This window comes from Arvicanthis niloticus, chromosome 2 (assembly GCF_011762505.2).
Source record: "Arvicanthis niloticus isolate mArvNil1 chromosome 2, mArvNil1.pat.X, whole genome shotgun sequence".
Classification (NCBI taxonomy): domain Eukaryota; kingdom Metazoa; phylum Chordata; class Mammalia; order Rodentia; family Muridae; genus Arvicanthis; species Arvicanthis niloticus.
The window spans coordinates 8395629-8412055 of record NC_047659.1 but is presented as its reverse complement, the minus strand read 5'-3'; positions in this window follow the sequence as shown (position 1 = coordinate 8412055).

Below are 16427 nucleotides of genomic sequence, written 5' to 3'. Positions count from 1 at the left end.
CCCTCAAGAAGTCTGCCTTCCTTCCTGCTTATTTGCCTGCCAGGTTGCTTGGCAACACAGTCACCTGGAGTGAGTCACTTGCTGACCAGTGTGCAAGCTTGGGGTCAGAAAAGCCCACCAGTGGGTTTCTCTCCCTCAGTGGTCCCTAGCCCAGTCTGGGTGTCTTAGAGACCTGTGTAAGTGGCTGGACACCTCCTCCCCATGGAGGAAAACCAGACAAAGGGTGGTTAGCCCAGCTTGGTTGTATAGTCCTGGGGATTACGGAAACAAACTAAGTTTCAGTTTTATCTGGAAAAGGGGGATGACAAAGGTGGTTACAAGATCACAGGGTCACCATGAAAAACTGCAGTGCAGGATGTGTTAGGTGTTGTTACTCAGTTTCACACAATGGTGGTGGTGGCTGTGGCTGTAGTGATGATGATGATGATGATGGTACTGAAGAAGATACTACTGCTGCTGGTGATGATGGTGGTGGTGGAGATGAAGAAGATGGTGGTGATGATGGACATGTTGATGATGGTAGAGTGCAGATAATGAAGAAGAAGATGGTTGTAGAGGGTGGGGGTGCTATGGAATGAACCCAGGCATTATAAAAGCCAACCCAGCAGGCCCTCTACCACTCAGCTGTATCTTGTTGTTATATCTTGACTGAGGAAAAGAAATAGTCAGTAGAATTTTGTGTGAAAGAGGCCTGTCTTGCGGTTTGTCATAGCACTGGGACGAGGGATGTGCACCAAGCTCCTTTGAGCTTCTGTTTTCTGGGTACAAGTGGACACAGTGACGCCCCTGGATACCTGCTACTTGCAGGGATATTTGTGGACCTTCAAACAAGCTTCTGCCTGGGAGAAGCTACTCCATGGGGCAGTAAACCAGGAGGATTTATGGATGCCACAGAATCGCAGGGAGCCTGTAGCCAGCAGGGCACAGGACTTTTGACAGGTGGAGGTTCTGGGATCCAGAGCTGCTCCAGCCTAGGAATCTGGGGGAGGGCTTCTTTTCTGGATGTCGTCTCTACAGCTATTCAGGTTGTGGTAAAGCTGGATTTGATGCGCAGCTCATGATGAGCTCGTGGCATCGTGGTGGCAGCAACGGTGGTCTGAGCTCATGCTTTCCCATGGTTGGCATGTTGCCCATGGCACACAGCAGGGCCCTCTGGTGTGTGCCAGACATTCCCCTCACCAATATTTAAGGAGATGTGTTTTTGTAGGGCTATATCCCTGAGTAAGAAAAGGCTATTCTAAACATGGGAGAGTGCTGGGCGGTGGGGGTGCACACCTTTAATCCCAGCACACAGGAGGTACAAGCAGGTGAATCTCTGAGCTTGAGGCCAGCCTGGTCTACAGAATCAGTTTCAGGACAGGGAGTTGTGGGTGTGGCTAAGCAGAGAAACCCTATCTTGAAAAAACAAAACCATAGGAGAGCCAGCCAGAACATTGTAGCAAGAAGGTAGCTGCCCAGCCAGGCCTGACTGCTTGTTACCATATCCTGGGGTCAAGACATAAGTCTATGTCTCTAGTTTGCTGCATGGACAGGGATCCCAGCAAGCCTTTCTGGAGTAAATACAGTCTTGTTATTAATCCTGCCTGAATCACCAGTTGCAGTCGACTCGGAGTATGTGACACCAAGAGCGGCTGCAAAAGGCCCGAGAGACTCGTTACGCAGAGGTTAAACATGATTAAACATCAACGCAGCCACCCGAGGATGGAGAGCACAATTACCGAAAAAAGGAGGGAAGCCCAGGGAGCTAGATGGGGATTCTAGGTGAGGTGGAAGCTTTCTCTCAAAACCAACATCCGTTCCACCTGGGCCTCCGTGATGGACAGGACTAGGTCAGGAGACAGATATCTGAGATGCTGGCCTCTATGGGCAGATCAGCTGGCCCTGGGATCTCACTGCAGAACCTAGAGGGAGGACAAAGAACCCAGGAGGCAGTGACAGTTCATCTCCCTTGTGCTCACACCGGGTCAGAGCCCCTCTGTGACAGCCTGTGAAATTCAACAGGGTGTTCTGTCCATATTCCTAGGAGAGAAGATATTTTAATCCCAGCACTAGGGAGGCAGAGGCAGGTAGATTTCTGAGTTCGAGGCCAGCTTGATCTATAGAGAGAGTTCCAGGACAGTCAGGACTACACAGTGAGACCTTGTCTCAGAAAGCAAACAAACATTTTGATTGGTCACCTTCTTGGGGGAAGCCTCCCAGAAACACTGGGGACCCAGGGAGACCTGCCGACTTCTCCCTTAACTCTTTCCAAGTGGAAGCTCTGATTTCCAAATGGCTAAAGTAGAAGCTGATCTGTGCAACTGAGTCCCACAGAACCTGCCTTCAGACAGGGCTTGATCTAAGCCCAGGCTGTATGAGTGTGATGTTTTCTCTCTGTTCCGCCTCTGATTCTCCCACACCGAGGACACTCGCAGAAGGAATGCAGCAGCAGAGGGCTGCCATTGTGGGTTCCCCATCTCACGATAAGGATCATTTCCTTCCTAGACCCCATTCTGCCCCTTATGCCTCCAGTGCTGGGTCCCAGTGACTCAATCCATCTGCATTTGTCTATAGTCTACCCGATGTATACACATGTCCACTTGGTGCTGAGATGGAGCGGGGGTCTTCTGCATGCTAGGCAGGCTCCCTTACCACCTCAGCACTTATTTATCAACGTCTTGAATCCGTCGGTCGGTACGTGGGATAGGGAGACAGGGGACATTGCTATCCATTAAAACCAATCATAGTGTGAGCCTACAACTGTGTACACACTTGAGAAAGCAGAGGTCCCTTCTGGAATAGTGCATAGGGGATGAAGGATGGAGGGGCCAGAGTGCTGTGTGCTGTGCCTCTCTGGACACCTCGGAACTTCCTAACTCTTATGGCCAAGTCATCATGTTCTGGATGGCTCAGTGATTGAGAACACTGGCTGCTTTCCCGGAGGTCCTGTGTTCAATTCCCAGCAACTGCCTGGTGGCTCATGACTATCTATAACAGGATCTGATGCTTTCTTCTGGCCTGCACGTGTACATGCAGATAGAGTACTCATTCATATACATAACAATGAATAAATCTTAAAAAAATTCATTATATGTGTACATGAGTATTGCATCTGCAAATATGAAAACCATGTGCGTTACTGGTGCCTGTGGAGGTCAGAAGGTGGCATTGGCTCCTCCAAAACTGGAGTTGGGGGTGGTTGTGAGCCTCCATTTGAATGCTGGGGAATCAAGTCCAGATCCTCTGCAAGAGCAGCAAGTGTTTTTACCTGCGGAGCCATCATTCCAGCCTCTATGTCTTTTAAAAAAAAGATTTATTTTTAAAATTTGTGTGTGTGTGTGTGTGTGTGTGTCTGTCTGTCCTTCTTACTGTTCTATTGTTCTGATTAAACACCATGATTAAAGCAGCTTATAACAGGCAGCGTTTGATTGGGACTTGTTTACAGTTTCAGAGTGTTGGTCCGTAACATCATGACATAAAGCATGATGCAGGCAGGCAGGTATGGCATTGGAGCAATAGCACAGGGCAGAGAGAGAACACTAACCGGGACCGACCGGCTTGAGCTTTTGAAACCTCAAAACCCATCCCGAGTGACACACCTCCTCCAACAAGGCCACGCCTCCTAAACCTTCCTAAACAGTCCCACCGACTGGGAACCCAGTGTTCGCATATATGAGCCTATGGGGCCATTCTCATTTAAGCCCCAGAGTATATGTTATGTGCATGTGAGCATAGGTACCCATGGAAGTCAGAAGAGTGTTTCAGATCCCTGGGAGCTGGAGTTTCAAGCGGTTGTGACCCACCTACCTGGGTGCTGGGAACCAAACTTGGATCCTCTGGACGAGCAGTAAATGCCCTTAACCACTGAGCCATCTCTAGATCCTTTAAACAGGGTTTTTAAAACAGTTATATTTATTATTATTATTATTATTATTATTATTATTATTATTATTATTATTATTTGGTTTTTCAAGACAGGGTTTCTCTGTGTAGCCCTGTCTGTCCTGGAACTCACTCTGTAGACCAAGCTAGCCTCGAACTCAGAAATCCGCCTGCCTCTGCCTCCCAAGTGCTGAGATTAAAGGCATGCGCCACCACCGCCCGGCTAAACAGTTATATTTATTTATTTGTATATGTGTAGTATTTGTGTGTATGTTGGGGGTATATTCATGTTGGGGGGAGAGTGATGTATTCATGTGTGTATGTATGTATGGTGTATTTCTGTGTGTGTGTGTGTGTGTGTGTGTGTGCACATGCGTGCATGCTTGCCTGTATGTCCATGTGTGGAGGCCAGAGTTTGGTCAGATGTTTCTCTGGCTCTCTACCTTGTTTTTTTGAGACAGTCTCTCACTAAACCCAAACCTTGCTGATTCAGCTAGTCTGGCTAAGCAGCAAGCCCCCAAGATTCACCTGCCTCTGCCTCTCTAATTAGTGTTGGAGTTACAAGTGTGTAGGGCCACACCCAGATTTTTAAGTGGGGGGTTGAACTTGGATCCTTGTTACACCAAGAGCATCTTACTCCCGGGGCCACCTCCCTGGCCCTGTGTGCTCCGTCTCAGAGTTGCTGAGATGTTCCCCAGGCAGATGCTCCACTGTCCATCTCACTGGAGTCTTCCTTTGTCCTTGTCCTCACCATTGTCAGTGTCTTTCTGATCTCAGTTCTCGTGGGTGAGACCAGCATTGCACAGTGGCTTCCCTTTACAGCCCTGTGGGATGAGGTTGAGCATTCCTCCTGTGCTCACTGGTCATCTGCAGAACTGCCCATCAATGGCTGGGCTAACCAAGAGGAACAGGACTATGTACAGCCAATGGTACAGATCTAAGGTCAAGATGGGCCTTTTCCCTATTCTAGATACAAAGAGAGCTCAAAAGGGACCAAAGACCTCAATGTAAAAGCCAATACTCTGGAACTCTCAAGCTTTGGGATACAGCTCAGTGGTAGCAGGCTCGCCTATCGTGCTCAAGGCCATGGGTTCTATCCTCGACACTATTGACACTATTGAAATTAACTTATTCAAACTCAAAAGGAAATTTAAAAAGTGTCATGATATTAAATTTTACAGACGTTTCTCAGACATGATCCTAAAACAAAGGAAAAGGAGAAACCTATCAGGACATTGGAACTCATACAAACTTACAGTATCAACTAGGCATGGTTGCCTGTGTCTGTGACTTCAACACTTGGACGTCAGAGGTAAGAGGACCTACATAGCATAAAATTACATCTAAAAAATTTAAATGGGGCTGGCGATTTGGCTCAGAGTGTAATGGTGTTTGAAGTATAAGCCTGGCAACCTGAGTTTGATCTTCAAAATCTACATAAAGGCAGAAGAAAAAGAGCCAAATTCATAAAGCTCTCCTCCGGCCTCTGCATGTGCGCTCGATCTGTACACACACAGCATACACGGCACATGCAACACACACTCTCACACATACACTTATAAACACCACGTGCAAATGCACACAAATACACACATGCACACACTCTCACACATACACTTATACACACCACGTGCAGCAAATGCACACAAATACACACACGCACACACTCTTTCATATACACATACCAAAATGAAGTAAGAAAAATTAATTATAAAATGTTTGTGTAACAAGGAATACTATTGAAAATGTGAAACCTCTTCGAGGCCAGCCTGGTCTACAGAGTGAGTTCCAGGACAGCCAGAACTACACAGAGAAACCCTGTCTCGAAAAACCAATAAAATAAATAATAAATAAATAAAGTTATTTAAAAAAAAAAAAGAAAGAAAATGTGAAAACTCAGGATGGGAAAAATATCTGTGAATCACAGACTTGATTTTGAATTAATATCCAGAATATATAAAAAAAAATCTACAGTGTAACAAATACAAAAAATATCAGATTAAAACAGGCAAATATGTTTTGTTTGCCTCATCCCTTCTGGGGAGGAGGGTAGTGGTTTGAATATATTTGGCCCAGGGAGTGGCACTATTAAGTGTGGCCTAGTTGGAGTGGGTGTGGTTTTGTTGGAGAATGTCACTCTAGTGGTAGGCTTTGAAACCCTCCTAGCTGCCTGTGAGACAGTCTGCTCCTGGCTTCTTTTGGAAGAATGAAGATGTAGAATTCTCAGCTCTTCCAGCACCACGCCTGCCTGGATGTTGCCATGCTTCCTGCCACGATGACAATAGACTGGAACTCTGAACCTGTAAGCCAGCACCAATGAAATGTTTTCACTTGTAAGAGTTGGCTTGGTCATGGTGTCTCTTCTCAGCAATAGAAACCCTAACCAGAACGAGGATGCAGGAAGATTAGGAGCTCTAAGCCATCCTTGGCTACATAGTAAATTTGCTACTGTCTAGAGGTCCAGCTCAGGCTTGTTTTCTCTGCTGGTGGAGGAATTAAAAGGCAGGAAAAGATGCAACTGACAGAATTAGCCAGTGAAGAAAGCCTTTTATTAAAGCTAAAGAAATCTATACACCCACAGTAAACACCAGAGAAAACATCCCTCTACAAAGCAGAGGGGCGCATGGGAACCTGAAAATACTGTACTCCTCCAGGGCTGGGAATTTTAAGGGTCTTTGAGGGATTTTCCCTCATTTAATTTAGGATTGGTTGGTTTGAAGAAAGACAAGGTGGCTGATAGGTTCACAAGTTTGGTGTAAACATGACCTGACTGGGCCTTGAACTTGTCTGGCTGGCCCATCAGCAAGGCTAGAGGGGAGGCTGGAGTGTGTGCTGGGGTTGGTGGGAGCAAAAGCCTGCTAAGCCTCTGTTTTAAGCTGTCCAGCTTTTGTCTCTGGTCAGGAGGGTGAGGAAGAAGCCAGCCATCTTGGAAGTTCAGCACCATTGTTACCTACTCATGCTCTCCCCATCCCCTGCCATCTGTCTGCCTGTCAGAGAATCTATCTAACTCCTAGATGGTCAAATTCAACACCAACCTGAATTGCATGAAGTCCTGTGTCAAAACACACACACACACACACACAAAATAGGGAAAATAAGAAAACCTCAACATGCTAGGTGAAATAGAATCACAGGCACACACACACACACACACACACACACACACACACACACACACCAGAGTTTTGTATGGAGCATTAGGACACAGCATCATCTTTTCCAGGATGAACAAGTTTTCAAGACTGCACAGCAGGATAAAGGTGTTCACACAATTGACCTGTGCACTTAAGAGAGTGAAGCTGGGATTGGAGAGGTGTCCGAGCCAGTGAGAGTGCTTGCTGCTCTTGTAGAGACCTGAGTGCAGTTCCTAGCCTATACCTGACAACTCATGACCACGTGTAACTCCAGTTCCAGGGGATCTGCTGCCCCTTTTCACCTCCATGGGCACTGCCACACATGTGCATATACACAGTTACAGATACAGATACCCAGAGACATAAATAAGAATAAAATCAATCTTTTTTTTTTAAAAAAAGGCTAAGACAGAGCCAGGCATGGTGACATATTCCTGTAGTCCCAGCACTCGGGTGTGAGGTAGTGCTAGACACATGAGGTTAGGAAGCCGAAGTCAGCTTTGTTTGATTACATAATAAAATTGAACCCAGTCTAGTTTATATGACTATTTTTTTAAAATGTATTTATTTAATATATATATATATATATATATATATATATATATATATACATACAGTATATATATACTATATATATATATGCTATCTTCAGACACACCAGAAGAGGGCATCAGATCTCATTAAAGATGGTTGTGAGCCACCATGTGGTTGCTGGGAATTGAACTCAGGACCTCTGGAAGAGCAGTCAATGCTCTTAGCCACTGAACCACCTCTCCAGCCCCAATAAACAAACAGCCTAAGAACTTAATTCTCCCAATGTGTCATCATTTGTATGTGGTGTGAGTGCTGGGAATTGAACCCACAGCCTTATGTGGGCTGAGCAAGCACTCTGTCACTGAGCCACATCCCCAACCTATTGACTATTATTTTGTAAATCATATGGCATATTTAAAAAAAAATTTAAGGGGCTGTAAAGATGGATCAGTGGTTAGGAGCACTTGCTGCTCTTTCAGAGGACTAGAGTTGGGATCCTAGCACCCACATCCATTGGTCAGGGCACCTGTAACTCCAGCTGAAGATCTGATGCCTCTGGCCTCTGTGGGCACCTGCACACATGTGCACCTCCTCCCTATAATTAAAAATAAAAGAAAATCCATTTTTTGAGGCAGCATCTTACTATATTTCCCAAGCTAGCCTGGAACTCTATGTAGGCCAGACTGACCTCAAATTTACAGAGCTCTACCTGCCTATGCCTCTCAAGAACTGGGATTAAAGATATGTATCACAATGCCCAGTTAATTAAAATAGTTTTTAATCAAAATGGTAATTATTTTTATCACAATGGAAAAATCTAATAGCAATGGGAAAAAGACTCTTAGGCTTTTCTACCGGTTTACAAATGGCCAATGAACACATGAAAAGACCCCCAGGGCAATGTCAATCAAAACCACAATACCTTTCCACTTCTTACTCATCTAGATGGCTACTGTTAACAACAAAGTAATACCTAAAGATTAATTAAGTGGTGGCAAGGATCTGAGTCAGAAACCTTGTGAATTGCTGTGGGCACCTGAAACTTTGTAGCAGAAAACGACAAGGCAACTCCTCCAAGAAATTAGATACAAAATTACCATATGAACCACTGAGCCCACATTTAGGTATAAACACCAAAGGAAGACCAGCTGGGACTTTATAGCCATTTGCACACCAATGTTCAGTGTTGATTCATAAAAAAGTCAATACACATGTACAGACATATTTTGGGTTGAAATGTGTGGGGGGGGGGGAATGGGTAAAAGTGCTTGCTCTACAAGCATGAGGTTCTGAGTTCAAATCCCCAGTACCCATGTTCTGTGCCTGGTAGTAGGCGTCTCTCAACTTTGGAGGATGGAGTTAGGTAGATCCTGAAAGCTTGTCTTCCAGCCTAGCCAAAACCAGTGAGCTTCAGGTTCTCTGAGAGACCCTGCCTAAAGGCAAGAAATTGCAGAGTGAAGCAGGACTACTTGCAAGGTCCTGTTCCCTCCTCTGCATACACCTGTACAGATGTGCATACTCACAGGCATGTAACATACAAAGAGAGTTGAGGGGTGGACTGAATGGATAAATAAGGGGCTGGGAAGATAGCTCAGTGGACAGAGAGTACTTGACTCCCACTAACTAACTTTTAAATATTTTTGTTGTTGTTTTCAAATAAAATCAATGTAGTTTAGGATGCCCCCAAGTACACAGCACGTTTCCTTGACCAGCCTTACCTTTTAAATTCTGGGGTTCCAGGTAAGCCACCATAGCTGATATAATCATCTCTGAACAATGGCATCTTGCTATATTGCCCAGGCTGTACTTCAACACCTGGGCTCCAGGTTTCCTGCCTCAGCCTTCTGAGTAGCTGAGACCACAGACATGCTTCATTGTGCCTCCTTCCCCCCTGTCACTTGGTGATGTCTTGTGAAGCACTTGAGTTACATGGTTTTGGTTGTTCATGTAACAGGTTTTGCAAGGAACTGTGTCCTGTCAAGGTTGTGGGGGTTCTCCTGATCATCATTTTAGCACCTTGTTTAGGTGAGGATGAATTTTTGAAGTCTTAATTCTATTTCACTGACCTGCATGTGCACCAGTACCATGCCCACTTGAATTCTGTCAGGTTTGAATTTTTAAATCAAATATGGAATTTTCCAACTGTCTTGTTTGTTTTTTGAGACAGTCACAGTTTGTAGTTCAGGTTGACCTTGAACTTCTTTCCTGAATTATCTGGGATCATAGATCCTAAAATAAATAATTCTTTTTCAACACTGCTTTTGCTAAACTGGAGCCCCTGAAATGTGTGTGGTGAGGGTAGGGGAGTGCACTTACCAATGCATGCACATGTGGAAACCAAAGGGCACCAGGTATCTAACGCTGTCACTCCACTTTGGTACCAGCTGGTCTGAAAGTCACTATGTAGACCTGACCTTAAACTCAGAAATCTGCCAGCATATCGTCACATTCCATCTGATTTGTTGAATCTGGGTCTCAGAGTTTCAAATAGACCTGATGGGCAGTGGGCCTCTAAGATCTTGCTGTCTCTGTCTCTCCAGCTCTGGGGTTATGCACCTCTGCACCAGGACTTTTGTGTTATTTCTAGAGAGCTAAACTCAGATCCTCAGGTTTGTGTAGCAAGCACTTTATCCATTGGGCCAAATCACCAGTTTGTGGGTATGTAATCCAGCTTGTGAATTTGCTAAAGCAGCCAGCAGAGAGACAGGACGATGCTCAGTTTGTAATCAGGGAAACCAGAGACTATTTAAGCTTTTTTGTTTGTTTGTTTTTCGAGACAGGGTTTCTCTGTGTAGCCTGGGCTGTCCTGGAACTCACTCTGTAAACCAGGCTAGCCTCGAACTCAGAAATCCGCCTGCCTCTGCCTCCCAAGTGCTGGAATTAAAGGCGTGCGCCACCACCGCCTGGCGTATTTTGGTTTTCTATTTTTGGTCTTTTCTTTATAGTCTGGGTAGTATTAGCATCTCCATGACATTGCCTTTGGCCACCGATGAGGATGGCTTTCCCTTGTCTCTCTCCCCTGTCTTCTCTCCAGAAATGCGTGGATCATTTTCAGAACAAAGTTTCCATTTATCAGCCTGTTCCTAGGTGTATTATCCTTCTCAGGGAACAGCACTGTTTTCTTCTGGGCTATTGGTCACTTCTGGTCTCTTGATGTATAGAAACATGATAGACCATTTTGGGTTGTTTTTGTTGTTGTTGTTTGTTTGTTTGTTTTGTTTTTGAGATGAGGTCTCACTGATGCAGACATGGCTGTCCTGGAATTCACAGAGATCTGCTTGCCTTTGCCTCTTGAGTGCTGGGAATTAAGGTGTGGGCCACCATACCAGCTAGACTTCTTTTTGTTTTGTTTTGTTTTTTTGTTTTTTTGGTTGTTTTGTTTTGGTTTTTGGTTTTTCGAGACAGGGTTTCTCTGTTCTTGCTGTCCTGGAACTCACTCTGTAGACCAGGATGGCCTTGAACTCAGAAATCTGTCTGCCTCTGCCTCCCAAGTGCTGGAATTAAAGGCGTGCGCCACCACCGCCCAGCCATCCAGCTAGACTTCTTTACAATTAATTAAAGACATTTCTTAGAATTTCTTTTTATTTCTGGAGCTATTGTACTGGCTTCTTAAGCCATATTTTTTTTAACTTTGTATTGGTTCTTTGTGAATTTCCCGTCATGCACCCCAGTCTCACTCATCTCCCTGTCCTTTCATATCTGTTCTCCAACCTTGAAACCTCCCTGCAAAAGAAAATAAAATAGAATAAAATAAAGTCTTGTCCTGGAAGCTGTAGTGTGTCACACTACCAGGGTTGGGAGGGGTGTAGTACCTGGATGTGTGGCTTTGATGTTCTCTTAAAAGCAGTGCCAGGAGGTAGATGAATAGACCACAGGAAGGGCTCAGACCAGGTGTAGACTGAAACAAAATCTGGGTTATCAGGGAGCCTGAGGATGGGGAGCCTGCCTTGAGTTGATGCAGAGCCCCAGTACCCAACACAAGGAAGGACACAGGAAACCCGAGTAGTAAGGTGACTCAGACAGAAGTCTAGAGACAGGAGAATGTCTTATTGTGCCAAGCTACTCAGGTTAGAGCATTGTATCAATAGGGGTTGTTGTTGTTTGGGTGAAATCAATAAAGACGAGCCTGCCGCATACACCACAGTTCCCGGTGGTTTGCTCTTTCTGTCTTCCGTCTCGCAGCACTGTCTGCAAAACAGATGTAACCAGATGGAACTGCTCAGTCTTGGCCCGGCAGGTGTTAGCACAGAAGGTGATTTTCAGACCTCACAGGCTCGAGCCCACTGAAGCAGTCCCTCTGCGGCATGCGTCTAGAAGGGCTGCCAAGGCGTGTCGTGAGCTTGTGCCTCCACACCCGTGTAAGGAGCAGATTCTTTACTTCTATGCAGGTCAGCCATGCTCTGCTGTTCCTAAGTAGGTCATTTCTACTTTCCCAAATGCTGAGAAAATTCCTCTTGGGGTGGACAGGCCAGTACCAGGGGCCAGGGCTAAGTTCTCAAAGGCCAAGGGGCCTGTACTGTCATGGGGGTTACCTTGGTGACATACAGCATGGCCCCCTTACAGGACCCACTCCCCCAGCCCCTTGCTTGGAAGCCAGAGGAGCACATAACAGCTTCTCTGTCTACCTGTCAGATTCCTGATGAAGACAGCCGAAGGCAGCTGTGCCATGGGGGAAGCAGTGGAGGACGGAGGGCTCTGCAGGGCACATCTGAGCCGGACAGCTGCATGGACCATGGTACCACAAGTTTAGCATGCTTCAGCACGGAGACAAGTGAAAGCAGGAGAGCCCAGCCTTCGAATTCCTCAGGCCACTCAGCTCTTTGACTTCAGAACACTGCCTATCAGACCATCTTGTGGACAGCACAATTACACCTCCCATCAAGGGTGGCTGCCCTGGACCGGCCAAGGATGAGCCACCACATGTGACAGGTGTACACAGGGAAGAAGCGATGCACCATGGACAAGTGCACTGGCTACTGGGATGGGTCTCCATGGTGGCCTTTGGATTTCCTTTTGGGGACTGCTGAATGTCCCTTTCTGGGTCCTTGTGGAGGTTCAAGCACCAGTAACACTCACTGTGAACTTAAAAACATAGAGATTATGAATGATTTGATCACATGTATGTTTATGTACCACATGAGTGCTTGGTGCTCAAAGTTAGAGAGGGCATCAGAGCCCCTGGAGTTTACGGGATGGATGGATGGATGGATGGATGGATGGATGGAATCCACCACACATGCACTGGGAATTAAACCCAGGGCATTTTAAGAGCAGCCAGTGCTCCTAACTACTGAGCCATCTATACTCTTAAATGCGAAGGCTGAGGCCAGTGCTAGAGCTTAGTATGTACCAAACTTAGTAAATGGGCTTCTAGTGTTCCTTCCATATGTAGGAGCAGTGGGTAAGGTAGGTCTCTTGGCCTCAGAATGTGAACCTGTGGTCAGATAGCAGGCTCCTGTTTTCCTGGTGCCAAACTGGGTCTGGGGGGTCAGAGTTTCCAGACAGCCCAGTAGCAGCATTCCTAGCTGAGATGCCCTAGGTGGCTCCGGGGAAGCAATGGGGAACAGCCAGGGGCTCCATTGTATGACACTTAATTAGTCACAGACCTGCAGATACACTGGTTCAAGTCCCAGCTAGACACTACCCCTGGATTAAAAGTCCTCATCGGAGCTGTTGTCAAAGCATTGCCAAAGACAGTCTCATCGACCCTGCCTGACACTGGTAGGAGGCACAGTCTCAGCCCCACGCACGACCTCCAGAACCAACCACAAACTCTGCACCCTATGGGGCCCTTGGTACTCCTGGAAATTAGAACGGCTAGGTTTCCTAACCCCAGGGTCACTTCTGTCATTCTTTTATGCTCCTGCCTCAGCACTCTCTCCTGGAATCTTATAGACTCTGTCCCATCCTTTGCTCTAGACACCTTTACAAACCCAAAGTCACTGGCTAGGGTTATAGCGGAGGTACCATGGAGCAAACATGACACGGTTAGCAAGCAGATACGCACTCTAAGGCTCTGTAGAGCACAAGGCACGTCTAACATTACTACAGCTGCGCGGCAGAAGCCAGAGTTCCCACGCATGGTGGGCTGGACTCCACTGGCTTCCTCCACGGGCTTGGCTGACTGGGTGGCATGGGGGCAGTGTGACATAGCTTTCTTCAGGTTCCATGGTCTGCAAAGACCAGGCTTTGCATGGACAAGTCACACAACCAGCAGGCTCTCTGAATGGCCACTCCCCCTGGAGCACCCATCTCTGACTAGGGAAGGAGTCTGTAGCCAGGCAGTGTGGGGATGGTCAGCTCCAAAAGGCGGTACAATGGGAATGGGATATGAACGTTCTACCTGGGGTGGGGCCTCAGCACTGCACTCACTGAGATAGGCTCTCTCACAGGACCCAGGGCATGGCCAACAAGCTTTGGGGATCCTCCTGCTCTCCACATGTGAAGCTTACAGGCAGGCACCACCACAGCTGGCTTTTAGTGGGTGCTGAGGATCCAAACTCAATGTGCCATGCTTACGTGGCTGGCACTTCCCCACAGAGCTGCTTCTCCAGCCCAGAGCTGTATTCAAAGACGAACTTTTCCTGTACGAAAGTGCTGTCAACCTAAAACATTCCTAGTGAAGGGGTCAGAGATGTGCTGACCTGAATGTCTGGTTCCCACAGGGATGATAACCCTATTGGATAACCAGGAAGCCTGTTTCAGTGTGGCCTTAGCACCGGATTCCTGCTGTCACATCCTGAGGTGGCAGCAGAACTGGATCCTGACCTGCATCTCCTATGGCTGCATATCAGCAGTCTGCACTGGTACCACAGGCCTGGTAGGTAAGGCTTTGCCAGGTGGGGTTACTGTCAGTGAGAGCGGGTGGCGGGCAGCCAGCTGATTTAATTAGCACAGATAACAAGGAATTACCGAAGTTCTCAACCTGTGGGTCACAACCCCTTTGGGGATCAAATGATCCTTTCTCAGAGATTGCCTAAGACCATCTGTAAATCAGATATTTACATTACAATTCATAACAGTATCAAAACTACAGTTATATAGTAGCAACAAAAGTAATTCTCTGGTTTGGGGTCACCACAACATGAGGAACTGTATAAAAGGGTCACAGTGTTAGGAAGGGTGAGAGGCACTGCATTTTGGGGAGGTAAGCAGGCAGTGCCTGGGCTTCCTTCCCTAGGACCAGACACAGGTTTCCACATGGAATCTTTATTGGTCACATTTGCTTTGCAGTGAAATGCCTCCATACAGCAGCCAGCCCACCAATCCTGGGCACATCCACATCCCATGCTTACAAATATTTCAATGATTAATGTTGAAAATTACTAAGGGGTCCTCAACCCCTGCACCCCAACCTGAGTAAGGCATACAGGCCCAGAAGACCTCCTGCAGGTGAAAGCTCTGGGTTTAGTCTGACAATTATTTGGGTCCTAGAAGCGCTGTTTAGGGACTGAAGAGTTCCTCTATGTGGACAGAAGGAAACAGTGCCCAGATGCTAAGAAGGCTGGTCCTGCAGCTCCCCATCTACTGCACGTCAACTTCAAAGGAGCATCCTGTCTTAGAAGTGAGTCTGTCTCACTCTGCTTTTTATGGACATGCCAGGAACCTGTGTGCCTTCCCCACTGGCCAGTATGAAGTCTCCCTGTGGTCAAAAGCATACCAGACACCGACATGCCAGTCATGACCATATCTGCTTCCAAGCTTGTTCTGTCCCTCAGTGAGGTCTCTTAAGCAGGCAGGTGGTCCCTGGCGAGGCAGAGAAGGTCACCTAAATGGATAATGCTTTTTAAGCATGAAACAGACACACCTCTACAGGACAGATGAGGCCCCAGAGGAACTGGGAGACTGACTCCTTGGCCTGTGACCTGTGAGCACATTCTAGGTGATACAGATATGGGTAAGACTCCTGTGAATGTTTTTTACAGAATCTTGCCAGGGCAACCTCAGGAAAGAAGGAGTAAAAGGCAGATCTTTGAGAACACTGGCCTGCTCTAAGTAGCCGAGAGAGCAAATAAAGTCCTCATGGAAGCTAGAGAGCAGAGGCAGCAGCAGTGGCCAGGGCAGGCCCCTGAGGAGCACACGGTGCTGTGCTGAGGCCCGGGGCAGGTCAGCATGTGAGCTCAGGTGGGTGATGGAGTGTGGACACAAGGCTAGGTGGTGGGCTAGGATCTCCCTTTGAGGATCAGTAGCTTGGCAGAACGAGGTTGTCTTCCTGAGCGTGTGGAACTGGGCCTGCAACCTCATCAGACTAATGCTTCCTCGAGGAACATGCTTTAGGATGTGGGAGGTGGCCAGAGGCCACGAAAATGGACACAGGGATCGTTGATGGGCTTCCCCTTCTGCAAAAACTGGCTTTAGATTCCATTCCAAGGGCCAGACAAGCATTGCTGTGTGCGGAGATCACCACGTGGTGCGAAGCAGCAATACACAGCATTATTTTGCATAGTTTGCACTCTCTTGATAAAATGCTCCCTGGTTTAGAAAGTACATTCTGCACACAGCTGCAGGCAGACAATGCTGCAGTGCACCAGCCTGCAGCTGAGTGTGCCAGAGAGGGCCAAGGGAGTCAGTGGCAAAGCAGGAGGGAGAAGGTTTGGGGGGGGGGGGGGAGAGGGAAGGAGTGAGAGGAGGACTGAAGGGCCAAGAAGAACAGAAATCCTGCGAGCACTTCAGGAGCTGGGCGGCCCTGGCTGGCTGTGCAGACTGGGGCTGGAGAGTGGGGACACTTAGGTATTTTACTCCGAAGTGGTGTTTGAAGGAAAACTGAAGACTCAGGCCTGATGTGAGGCAGGGTGGTTGACCCTGGAGTGAGCTGTTCCCCTAGAGAGAACAAACCCCAGTCAGGCTCATCAGAAGACTATTCAAACACAAGAGGCTGAGTCCTGTTAAGAACCAGAA